The sequence below is a fragment of the Dipodomys merriami genome, unplaced genomic scaffold, assembly GCF_024711535.1.
Source record: "Dipodomys merriami isolate MVZ:Mamm:240054 unplaced genomic scaffold, mDipMer1.0.p SCAF_26, whole genome shotgun sequence".
Classification (NCBI taxonomy): Eukaryota; Metazoa; Chordata; class Mammalia; order Rodentia; family Heteromyidae; genus Dipodomys; species Dipodomys merriami.
In genome coordinates, this window is record NW_027204048.1 from 733,849 (window position 1) to 746,394 (window position 12,546).

Below are 12,546 nucleotides of genomic sequence, written 5' to 3' on the forward strand. Positions count from 1 at the left end.
CTCGATCTCCTGTGTAGCAAGGATTATAGACATGAGCCAGCATACCAGCCTTACTCAGCTTTCTTGTTCAAGGCTAGTACTCTGCCACTTGATCCACACACTCTAGTTCCAGGTTTTTGCTAGTTAATTAGAGATCAGTTTTGTGGAATTTTCTGCCTGTGATGGGTTTGAACCTTGATACTCTGGTCTCAGCCATCTGAGTTACTAGGTTTACAGTCATGAGTCAATAATTATAGGCTAGAAGTTCATTTCTATATAAGACACAGAAAGCTGCTCTTATCTCTTCCTCAAGTTTTGGGTATTCCACACCATCTTTCATAGGTCCTGGGAAGAAGTCGTGTTGGTAGTCCACTGACTTAAAAGTGCTCAGGGAGCTGTTCTGGCTCAGGGTATTGGCCCATGAAGCTAAGTGGTTGATGAGCATAGACTAAGTTGTTGCTGTATTGTCTTCCTGCATGGAGAAAAGATGGAGAAGATGACCAGCAAAGAAATTAAACACAGAAACCCAAACCATGCATATAATGACATCTGAACCCAAACTGGACAATCTAAAATTACAGTATATGTACAATAACTTTCAATAGGAGGGTCCCATCATTCTTTTTTTTATTGTGAAAAAACTGTACAGAGGGGTTACAATTACATGGGCAAGATAGAGTACATTTCTTATCAAGCATTGTAGCCTCCTCCTTTGTTTCCCCTTCCCATCCCTTCCAAGCCTCCCCCAACCCAAACCTCCCCCCACCCCCGACCAAAGTTGTAAAGTTCATTTTCAACATGACAACTTGTACTTCTCATTGTTGCAACGGGTTCACCTGTATCCTAATTTAAACGACTTGTTTTTCCGTTCCCCTCCACAAATTATAATAACATCAAATTCAGTGAAAGCAGGGGTTATATTGTGGGGGAGGGACATAAAAAGCAACAAAGAAATAATCATATAAATGCCTTAGAAACAAATGTATGAAAGATAAAAAACATTTAAATACATATATTAGGGTTCATTTTCCTAATATTGCCTTATCTGACCTTTTCTGCTTGACTCATACATATACTAACTATTGCACATGAGGGAAACCATGGGACCTATGTTTCTTTGGGCTTGGCTTACTTCACTTAATATAATTTTTTTAATTTTAATTTTTATTTTTTGTGAACATACTGTACAGAGGGGTTACAATTACATGGGCAAGATAATGAGTACATTTCTTATCAAGCATTGCAGCCTCCTCCTTTGTTTACCCTTCATATCCCTTCCCAGCCTCCCCCGCCCCTTAATATAATTTTGTCCAAGTCTTTCCATTTCCTAACAAATGGGGCAATGTCATTCTTTCTGATAGAGACATAGAATTCCATTGTGTATATATACCATATTTTCTTGATCCATTCATCTACTGAGGGACATCTGGGTTGGTTCCATATCTTAGCTATAGTAAATAATGCTGCAATAAACATAGTTGTGCTGGTAGCTTTAGTGTGGTCTTATTTGTAAACATTTGGGTAAATGCCCAAAAGTGGGATTGCTGGGTCATAGGGGAGCTCTATGTTGAGTCTTTTGAGTCACCTCCATACTATTTTCAAAAGTGGTTGAACAAGTTTACACTCCCAACAACAATACAGTAAGGTTCCCTTCTGTCCAAACCCCTCCAGCATCTGTTGTTATTAGAGTTCTTGATTTTTGCCATTCTAACTGGGGTGAGGTGGTATCTTAATGTTGTTTTGATTAGCATTTCTTTTATGGCTAGGGAAGTTGAGCATTTCTTCATCTGTCTATTGGCCATCCTTCTTTCTTCAGAGAAGTTTCTCTTTAAGTCTTTAGCCCACTTATTTATTGGGCAGTTGTTTCTTTGAGGATTTGTTGTTGGGGGATTTAATTTTTTGAGTTCCATGCATATTTTAGATATGAGACCCTTGTCCGTTGTATGGCTAGTGAAGATCTTCTCCCAATCCGTGGGCTTTCTATTGATCTTGCTAGCTATGTCCTTTGCCATGCAGAAGCTCTGCAACTTCATGCAATCCCATTTGTCCAGTCTTTCTTTGATTTGTTGTGTTTCTGGGTCTCTATTAAGAAAATTTCAGCCTGTGCCAAGGAGACCTAGGGTTTCTCCTAGTCCATCCTGTAATGTTTTCAGAGTGTCTGCATTGACTCTGAGGTCTTTGATCCATTTGGAGTTGATTCTGGTGAAGGGTGATAGATAAGGATCTAGCTTTAGTTTTCTACAAGTGATTAACCAGTTTTGCCAGCACCATTTACTCCCTTACCATTTAGCTCCCTTATCAAAGATTAGATGGCTGTAGGTCTGTAGGTTCATTTCTGGGTTTTCAATTCTATTCCATTGGTCCTGAGGTCTGTTCTTGGGCCAATATCAAGCTGTTTTGATTACTATGGCTTTATAGTAGAGTTTGAAATTTGGTATTGATATTCCTCCAGCAGCATTCTTTCCATTCAGAAGCATTTTTGCTATTCGGGGTCTTTTATTGTTCCATATGATTTTTTGGATTGCCTCTTCTATTTCCTTGAAGAATGAGGTTGGAATTTTGATAGGTATCTCATTCAATTTGTAGATAGCCTTGGGAAGTATTGCCATTTTCACAATGTTAATCTTTCCAATCCAGGAGCATGGGAGGTTTTTCCACTTTCTAAGTTCTGTTTTGATTTCCTTTTTCAAGTTTTTGAAGTTTTCAACATAGTCGTGCTTCACTTCTTTGGTTAAGTTAATTCCTAGGTATTTTATTTTTTGTGGGGCTATTACAAATGGAGCTGCTTTCCTAATTTCAGCCACACTTTTCTCATTGTTGGCATACAGAAAAGCCATTGATTTTGGGGGGTTAATTTTATACCCTGCTACTTTGCCAAAGTTTTGAATCAGCTTGAGTAATTGGGGAGTGGAGTCTTTGGGATTCTTTAAATACAAGATCATGTCATCTGCAAAGAGGGAGAGTTTTATTACCTCTTTACCTATTTGGATCCCCTTTATGTTTGCATCTGGTCTTATTGCTGTAGCTAGGCATTCTAATACTAGATTGAAGAGAAGTGGAGAGAGTGGACATCCTTTTGTTGTTCCTGAGTTAAGAGGAAATGGCTTTAGTTTTTCACCATTAAGTATAATGCTGGCTGTAGGTTTGTCATATACAGCCTTTATTATATTGAGGAATGATCCATGGATTCCTAATTTTCCAAAACCTTCATCATAAAGGGGTGTTGGATCTTGTCGAATGCTTTCTCTGCATCTAGTGAGATAACCATGTGGTTCTTATTCTTGCTCCTGTTGATGTGATGAATAATATTAATTGATTTGCGTATATTGAACCAGCTTTGCATCCCTGAAATGAATCCTGTTTGATCGAGGTGTATAATTTTTTAGATGAATTGTTGAAGTCGATTGGCCAAAATTTTGTTGAGAAGTTTTGGGTCTATAGTTCTCTTTCTTTGATGAGTCCCTGTCTGGTTTTGGGATGAGGGTTATTTATGATAGCTTCATAGAATGTGTTTGGTAGTGAACTTTCTCTTTCAATTTCATTGAAGAGTTGGAGGAGTATTGGTATTAGCTCTGCTTTGAAGGCCTTGTGGAATTCCGCTGTAAAACCATCTGGTCCTGGACTTTTCTTAGCTGGGAGGTCTCTTATTGCTGTTTCTATTTCAATGCTTGATAATGGGCCTGTTAAGATGGTTTAACTCATCTTGGTTTAATTTTGGCATGTCAATATTTGCTAGGAAAAGGTCCATTTCTGCCAAGTTCTCAAACTTATTAGCATAAAGTTTTGAGAAGTATTCCCTTAAAATGTTCTGAATCTTGGTTGTTTCTGTGGTGATGTTTCCATTCTCATTTCTGAGTTTATTTGGATGTGTTCTCTTCTTTTTCTGATAAGATTTGCTAAGGGTCTGTCAATTTTGTTAATTTTTTCGAAGAACCAACTCTTTGTTTTGTTGATTCTTTCTATAGGTATAAAAATAGGAATAGAGTGATGTGGGAAGGCACAGGGAGAGTTAACTAAGTCCTAATCTCAAAGCAGGAAATAGGTTGGATAGGATGAAAGTAGAGAGAGAAAGAAAAAAAAAAGAAGAATGAAAAAGGGAACAAAAAGAGACCAGAAAAATAGAAAGGTAAAAATTAAAAATATTATACACCATCAAAAACAAACTATTCATTGAAGAATGTGAATATAATGAGAGAAGGGGAGGGATATAAAGGAGATATGAAAAACTTAAAAATAAAAATACTTAAAATATTACATAGGTATAAAGAAGTAGTACTGCTAATGAGGAATTTAAGTCTCAGAGGTTTTGAATTGAGTAATAAATTTGTGGTTAAGTGTGTACACAATAGGGGATAGGGTCTAATAGTCAATTACAGGTTTATCTGAGGATGTGCAGAACCACAATTAAGTCACATAAAGAAGAACGAAAGAGAAGAAAAGGTGAAAAGGATAAGAAAGAAAAAAGATCAGAAGTTCAGTAGAGCTAAACAAAAAAAAAAATTTTTTTTAAAAGAAAACGCACACATACAGATATCCCTAAAATAAAAATTATAAGAGGAAAAAAAGTTACTAGAAAACAATTTTTTTGAAAAAATTAAATATTAAAAAAAGTTTTAGAAAAAAATATTTTTTATAAAAGGTACAAAAAAAAAAGTTCTTTGATTTTTTGGGGGAGGGTTGGGAAACATCCTGTATCTCCCTTGTGTCCGTAACCAGCCTCTTGTTGTAGTCTCTGGTCCGCTTGTGGTGTTTGATTTTCCTGTGGCTTGGTTGGTTTCTTAAGTCAGTTTGAACAGGCAGAAAAATGATCTGCTTTACCCAGGATTTTGCGATCCTCCTCCCAGGTTAGTTCAATGGGAGGGAGATCTGCTTTGAGTATCACAAAAGAGGGAGATGGCTTTTTCCTCAGGTTTGGAGATGCTGTGATGAGGCTAGGTTCTGGGTAGAGTTGAGGCCTTTCAGCAAACAGTAGCTTTTCCTGGGGGCTAGTTTGTGAGAAACTCACAGACCCCAGCCTGGAGCCATTCTCAGGGTTTATGTTTACTGAATTTCAATTGATTGTCAAGCCTGCTAAAGGGAGGGGCAGCCTCTGGCTCTGATTACCCAGTGAATAAAGCCACTCTTGGGGCTGGTGCCCGAGCTGGGTGACTTTTCCCTGGGGGGAGCTGAGTCTGGCAGGTCAGCTTAGGTTCTTGTGACCTGCTAAATGACTCTAGTTTTCTTCCAAGGCCTGAGTTGGAACTAGCAGCTCCGCTGAGCTTTGTCGGTATCCAAGATGGAGATATCCTGTACTGGGGGGGGGGGGGGGGCTTCCCTCCTCTGCTCCCTGAGAAGGATGAGGACATTAGGCTTCTACTCACGCCAAGTCTTGGTTCCTGGGTCGTCTCTAGTCTGAGAACTGCGTGATGAAGATGTCTGCTCCTTGTCGGTTCTTGTTGGTGTTGAGTAGAATCCGCTCCCCCGCCGGGTCTGGCTCCTTCATCCTGGACTCTCTGTTTTTCAGGTATGGCGACTGTGGCCACCGCTGCCACCGCAGCGGCGGCTGCTGGCAAGTGCTCAGAGCTGTCTCCTTGCATGGATTTTACCTCTCTGGCCTAACTCTCTGTCCTGTGATGGCACACTTGATGTGATTCTCTGGATTAGGACTGTTCGCTGGAACTCTAAAACTGCTTTCTATGGGAGAGCTTGTTTAGCCTCCAGCTTCTCCTCTGCCATATTTCCCATCATTCTTATACCACATTTGAAACACATCTTGATGCTATCTTCTTCAAATATTGAAAGGCAATTTTAATTTGTGAGCATTCCATCATGTTCCTACTCTGTTATGTTTTAGAGTATTTCCAATTGATTAAATACCATTAGCATGAACTAGACTCCATTCTAGTAAATTTCTTGTATCATATTTTATCATACCTTTTTTGTCAAAATTTTGTGAAAATTTGTCAAGTATAGAAGATGAGGCAATATTAAAACAGAACAACTTAGCAGGATGCTGATGGCTCGCACTTTTAATCCTTGCTACTAGGGAGGCTGAGATCTGAGGATTGTGGTTGAAAGCCAGTAGGAAATTCTGTGAGACTCTTTTTTTAATTTTTTTTTCTGTGAGACTCTTTTATCTCCAACAAACTACTCAGAAAAAGCCAGAAGTGGTGCTGTGATTCAAGTGGTAGAGTGCTATCCCAATGACACGAGGCTAAGAGATAGAGCACAGGCCCTGAGTTCAAGCCCCAGTATTGGCAAAACAAAAAAAGTACAACCTAATAGCTGTTTCTTCTTTCAGTTTGTCATCCTCATAGTAATGTGTGCATACCACACCCTTACATTTCCCTGTGGTCAGGAGAGGCAGGAGACTTTGTGCCCCTCTCCCCGAAATTGTGGCCTTAAAGATCTGGCTCCATTCACAATGTCAAGCTCACAGAGCTGTGCCTACCTTAGTGAAGCTAAGCAACCTTACCCAGAACACATTCAAAAAAAGATACAAAGAGATCTATGAACTATCATTTTCTGGTGAGGGTTTGAGTATTTTAAAGATCTGAGTGGTGAAGTTTTTCCCTTTGATTTCTATTCAGTACAGCTCCACTTGTAATCCTAGCTATTACAGGAGGCTAAGATCTGAAGGTCACAGTTCAAAGCTAGCCTGTACAAACAAATCTGAGACTCTTTCTTACCTCTATAACCAGCAAAACACTGGTAGTGGAGGAGGTTTGGGGGAAAAAAAGCTAAGCAAGAGCCTCAGTAAGGCCTTGAAATCAAACCCTTGGCACACAGAAAGAAAAATTTTAGTGGTTACTTGGACTGAGGACCACAGGATTGATTGGCAAGTATTATGCCAAATGAGCCACATCTCTCCAGCTCTTTTTGCTTTTGCTCTTTCTTGGGTAGGGTTTTGAATGTTTCTCTCTCCTCTTCCCCCGCCCCTTCTCTGTGAGTGTGTGTGTTGGTGTGTTGTTTGTTTTTTGGCTAGGGCCTTACTGAAAGTCTCCTATTTTATGTCTCCTGTGCAGCTAAGTTCGGTTAACACCTTGTGAGGCATTTTGCTAACTTTTGTGCCTTGGGTTCCCTTTCAGTTGTGATTTCCCTCAATTTTTAAATATGCTGAAAACCTAGGATCACAGGCATGAGCCAGTGTACCTGACCTAAGACACCAATTTTTAAGTCTAAGCAGAATTTTCTGTTTTTTTTCTTTTTTGTTGGTCATAAGGCTTGAACTCTGGGCCTGAATGCTGTCCCTCAGCTCTTCAGCTCAAGGCTAGCGCTCTGTCACTTGAGCCACTGCGACACTTCCAGTTTTTTGAGTGCTTTATTGGAGTCTGCTCAGGCTGACTTTGAACTGTGATCCTCAGATCTCAGTCTCCTGAGTAGCTAGGATTACAGATGTGAGCCACTGAGCCCAGTTAGACTTTCCTTTGAATGACATATGTTAATACTATCTGACATCACTTTTTTGGTTACATGCAGTTAAAAACCAAGTTTTATTAATAAAAACCTAAGTAGTAGGATGTCAGGTAAACCCCAAATCCTTTAGTAACACTATAAAGCTACATGAAAATTTTGTTCAATCTAATATACATGCATCTTTCTTCTTGCAACATACTATCCTTTATAGAAGGAAGGCAAAGAGAAAGAAGAAATAAATAAAACTTGAGGCCTTGGCTAAAGCCTAATATTCACATAATGGGACATGAAATGTTCTATTACAAACTTATACAGTATGTACTCAGTATGTATTCCATCTGACCAGTTCTTCTGCCCATTTTGAGACCATCATATTAATAACTTTTTGTCAGTTGTGGGGCTTGAACTCTGGGCCTGGCTGCTGCCCCTGAGCTCTTCAGCTCAAGATGAACACTCTACCACAGAACCATTTCCAGTTTTCTGGTGGTTAATTGGAGATAGGGGTCTCATGGACTTTCCTGCCTGGGCTGGCTTTGAACTGTGATCCTCAGATCTTAGCATCCTGAGTAGCTAGGATTACAGGCATAAGCCACTGGCATCCAACTTGATAACTTCTTTATGTGCACCAAAATGACTATGAGACCCACTAACAGGACAATTCTACTTATCAGTTTAATAGGATTCACATCTCACTGAAACTAGCATTTATCAAGATCCATTTTTTTTTGGCAAAATATGTGATCCACTAATGCTAGGTCTAGATATAATGAATTGAATTTTCGAAAATACTGATCTTTTACAACTGAAAGTGTCCATGAATCTTATGATATCCTTCCTGGCACCTGTTTCTACAGCATGTGTTACATGTCCATTGAGGTGTGGTGGCCATGCAGATCACACTATCTATACCAGTGACATAGCTCATCATCATAAAGTAGAGGCATGGGCTGGGTACCAATGTTCTAAAGCTTGGGTGTACAAGAGACACTCACCCAAATATGGAAATCATTCTAAAAACAACTTTAAGTCATTATCACCTCTCTAGAATCTTCAATGAACAAAATTTAAGCCTTTTATTGTTCATGGTGACAATATTCTAATTTGTACTAAAATATTTGACCAGACTTTATGTTTGAATCCAGCTTCTTCTAAGATATGAATCAAGAACTTACAGAATTTGGCCACAGTGTCTTGCAAGGTCACTTGTACCTCAAAGGATATATAAACAGACCAGAAACATTCAGGATATATTGTGAAGTACATGATATGTTTTTCGTGACAAAGTCTGCATGTAAAAACTTCGTATTACTATCTTGGCTTATGTGACAACAAAAGGCAATTTTCTATCCCTGGTAGACAGCATCTATGAGCTCCATAGGCTTGAAGGTAGTCAAGCACAGCTTGCTTACACAGGGATGCTAAAAATTGACTGAATCTTAAGTTCATTTTGGTAGTTGGGAGAAATAGCATTGGCTTACATAAACCTGAGCTCATGGTTTCTATTTCCTATAAGATTTTTGAGAGCCTGGGTCATTCATTTGGTTGCTTTAGCTTCTCCCCTGGATGCAAACAGGGTGTGTGTGTTTGTGTGTGTGTGTGTGTGTGTGTGTGTGTGTGTGTGTGTGTGTGTGTGTGTGTGTGTGTGTGTGTGTAACAAATCTAACTTGTTGCTTCTCAAGAGGAGTAGGTGACTTCATATGTAGAAAATTTGAAGTGTGTCTTTATGATGGATTTTGTGTCTCAGGAGGTTATTGAGGGCTATCGTTTGGTTAGGTCTAAGGTGGAAGTAGGTTCTAAGAAAATACGTACTTCATACAGGTGCACATACATAGAGTCACACATCCATTCAGTCAGGAAACGCAGAATCACATAAAATCCCAGCAATCACAGAGTACACAACCTCTCTCATAAGCTAGATTTCTTCCAGAAACTGGAAAAACTTGACTGTGAGTTTTTCCAATGCTTGTATTATATTAGTTCCTTTCAGAAACTCAAAAATCAGGGTGGCTTTACAAAAGAGAAACCAGTAAGGCTATCGGACTTATGGGAATGCCACCTGAAATGATAGGAATATAGACATTAGCAAGATGACTTACATTATAATTTTGACTTATTTGAACATGATCTATTGGAAAGATATGAGAAATAATGGCAAAGTCAAAAGGATCTCAAAATGAAGGGTAAAGTTAATGTATAGTGATCCCCATCTAGGGGATGTGTATCTCAACTCTGTTTAGGTCATCCATCAATCATGAAATAATCCAAACAAGAATCATTTCCAAAGAAGATCCTGTGCATGCAGATTTTAACTCAGTCCTACCATTTGCAAATGTCCACTTTCAACAGATATTAGTTGTTAAGGGTGGACATTGTGTGAGTTTGCTGAGACTGGTATTACTCAGGTATGTGAACTCAGTTCAAACACTCACTCATTAGACAAGCACTCTACCACTTGAGCAATGTTTCTAAGTCTGTTTTTGGCATTCCTTAATGTTGAATAAGATCTCACTTTTGGCCTGGATTACTAGTATGCACTGCGATCTTCTAATGTTTCACAAGTAGCTGAGATGGCAAGTATGCACTGTCACACCAGGTTTTTTATTCGTTGGGGTGAGTCTCATGGACCATGTTCAGGCTGCCTTAAAAGTGAAATCTTCCCACTCTGAGCGTTCTGAGGAGTAAGACTGCAGGCATGAGCCACTGCAAATCAACTGTTTTCAAAGCTAAACTCAACTTAAAAACAGACAATAGACAAAGCAACATTTCTATTTTAAGAAAAAAAGGTTGTCTTACTATTTCAGTGGAAGTCTCAACTAGCACATTTGGGGCATCTAAAAAGACACAGAATTTTAAGTTAATCTTTGATTAAATGTGACTTGGGTGTGTCTCAATCAAATCAAGTTGACAACCAGGACTAACGGTCATAAGTAGCCTGGATAGAGACATGCCAGTTTTTATTGATCTTTCCAAAGAATCAGATTTTAGTTTGTTTTTGTAATAATTGTTTTATTTAAAAGTTTCAGAGACTTTTAAATTAGAATTTCTATTGTATTGCTTTACTTCATACCATTTTCTAAAGACTTTACCAATTTCAAATCATATATATATATATATATATATGTTGATAGACTGGAAATATCTATATATAGATATATAGGATATGTAGATATAATATATAGACATATATGTTTCCAGTTTATAAATTACTTTGTAAGCATTGCATGGATTTCACAGATTTATTCTACTGGAATTTTTATTCATTTAACTCACAAATTTATGAATGTCAATTGAGACTTCTTTTTTCCAAGAGAATTGAAAATCAGGCATGTAACAAAATTATTCCTCCTATACATCTGTCATGTAACTACTGATATCTCCTTGAAATAAAACAACTAATGATTGTGCTGAAAATTTCTTTATCATTTTGTTACTACTAACATTTGAGCTCAAAGCTTTGTGCTTAAGAAGCAGGCACTCTCCCATCCCATTCTGCATCCCCTCATACGGTGTTCCATACGGTCAGTGTTCCATATGGTCTAGAAAGAGTAAATACTCAACCTTATTCACAGGACTCTATTTTTGTGTTGAGAAACATCATCATCTTGGCCTCAGGAATTTATCTTAGGCTCCCCTTCCTACTTGAACAAAGCCTCATTATCAATTGCAGGTGAGATACTAGGACATCCCCAGGATTTTTTCTGACCTTACAGCTACAGCCCTGTGTGTGTGAGTAGCCCTACGCAAGAGTGCATTGCTCACTATTTACTCAATATTTGCTCCAACATTTATCCCATCACGTTATATACCTCCAAGAGAAACACTGTATATAACTTTTTACATCAAATGTCTGTAAGAAAATGCTGTCTTCACTCAGGAATTTGGACTTACTTCAAATACACATCAACGTGCATATAGAAATATCAGACAGACATGTATTGCATGAAAAGAGGCACTGAGGGCTTCTAGGTATTCACCATAAATATTTTCTCTCGCATTTTATATTTTTTTCCTTTTCTTTGCTGATCTTGGGTGTTGCCCCTAAGCTTTTTGTGCTCAAGGCTAGTACACTACCACTTGAGCCACAACTCCACTTCCAGCTTAGTTTGTTGAAGTAGTTTATTTAGTAGTTTAGAAGTTTATTTCCTAATTTATTGAAGATAATAAATTAAACAGGTCTCTAGGCATTCACACACAGTGTTACCAAAGAAGCATGTTCTTAGGAACACAAACACATCTTTATAGTAACAATAGAAAAATGCTGTATGCCATGAAATAAGATGTGAGAAGACATTCATGATCAAACTCTACTTGTGGCAGAACTGATTATGTCAATAATTGAAAATTCTCCTGAAGGTCTTCAGTTTCCTCTCTCTCTACTGGCAACAGGGTGTTGTATAATTCTTGTCCCTGACTCAAGCTAATGATTGAATTTCCACAGTATCTTTAACTATGTCTGGTGTTGACAGCACCACAGGGGGTAGATGGACTTCATTTTGGATTTCTGGTGCCACCTTCAAAGGTCTTCAGATCTCATCTATCATGATGGTTGCTAAGGAAGATATTTGCAGAAAATGGTGTAATAAATCAGCTTCATGACAGAAAACCAAAAGAAATAAGTTATGCAGAATTTATACCTCTGATGTGTGGTTTTTCTTTTTCCAAAGTAGAGCCCATGCCTGTCAGAGTGGAATTCTGCAAGTTCATGGTTAGTATTGCATTCCCTTTCCCCTTCATCTATCTTTCCACTTACACTAACTCTTCCCTCCCTTTCAAACTATGTTTCAGCTCTGCGAATTACTCAAAGGGTCTACTCCAGGGAGTTTCACTCCTGTGTCTATTATACATTCTTTATCTAGGGGCTGTGTGTCTTCAGGCAGTGATTCCAGAATTCTTACCAAATTTCTTCTTTTTCTTTCACACCTCCTGCTGTTGAGGGAGGGGTGGGAATGACACAAAGTACAGCTCATGGTGAGCTCTGCACAGCTCTTTGGCTCTCCTGGTAACGTGTGCGTGTGTGCGCGCGCCAGTCCCAGAGATTGAACTCAGTCCTAGGCACTGTCCCTTGAGCTTTTTGGATAATGCTGGCACCCTTACCACTTGAGCTTAACCCCCAGTTCTGGCTTCTTGCTAGTCAATTAGAGATAATTCAGTCTCGAAGACTTTCCTGCCCAA

General features: G+C 38.7%; 1 long non-coding RNA gene across 1 annotated transcript in view; it reads right to left on the minus strand.

Annotated features, from left to right (window-relative positions):
• The window catches only part of LOC138836857 (uncharacterized), a 46,926-nt gene that overhangs the window by 646 nt on the left and 33,734 nt on the right, over positions 1-12,546 (minus strand). The window lies entirely within an intron of this gene.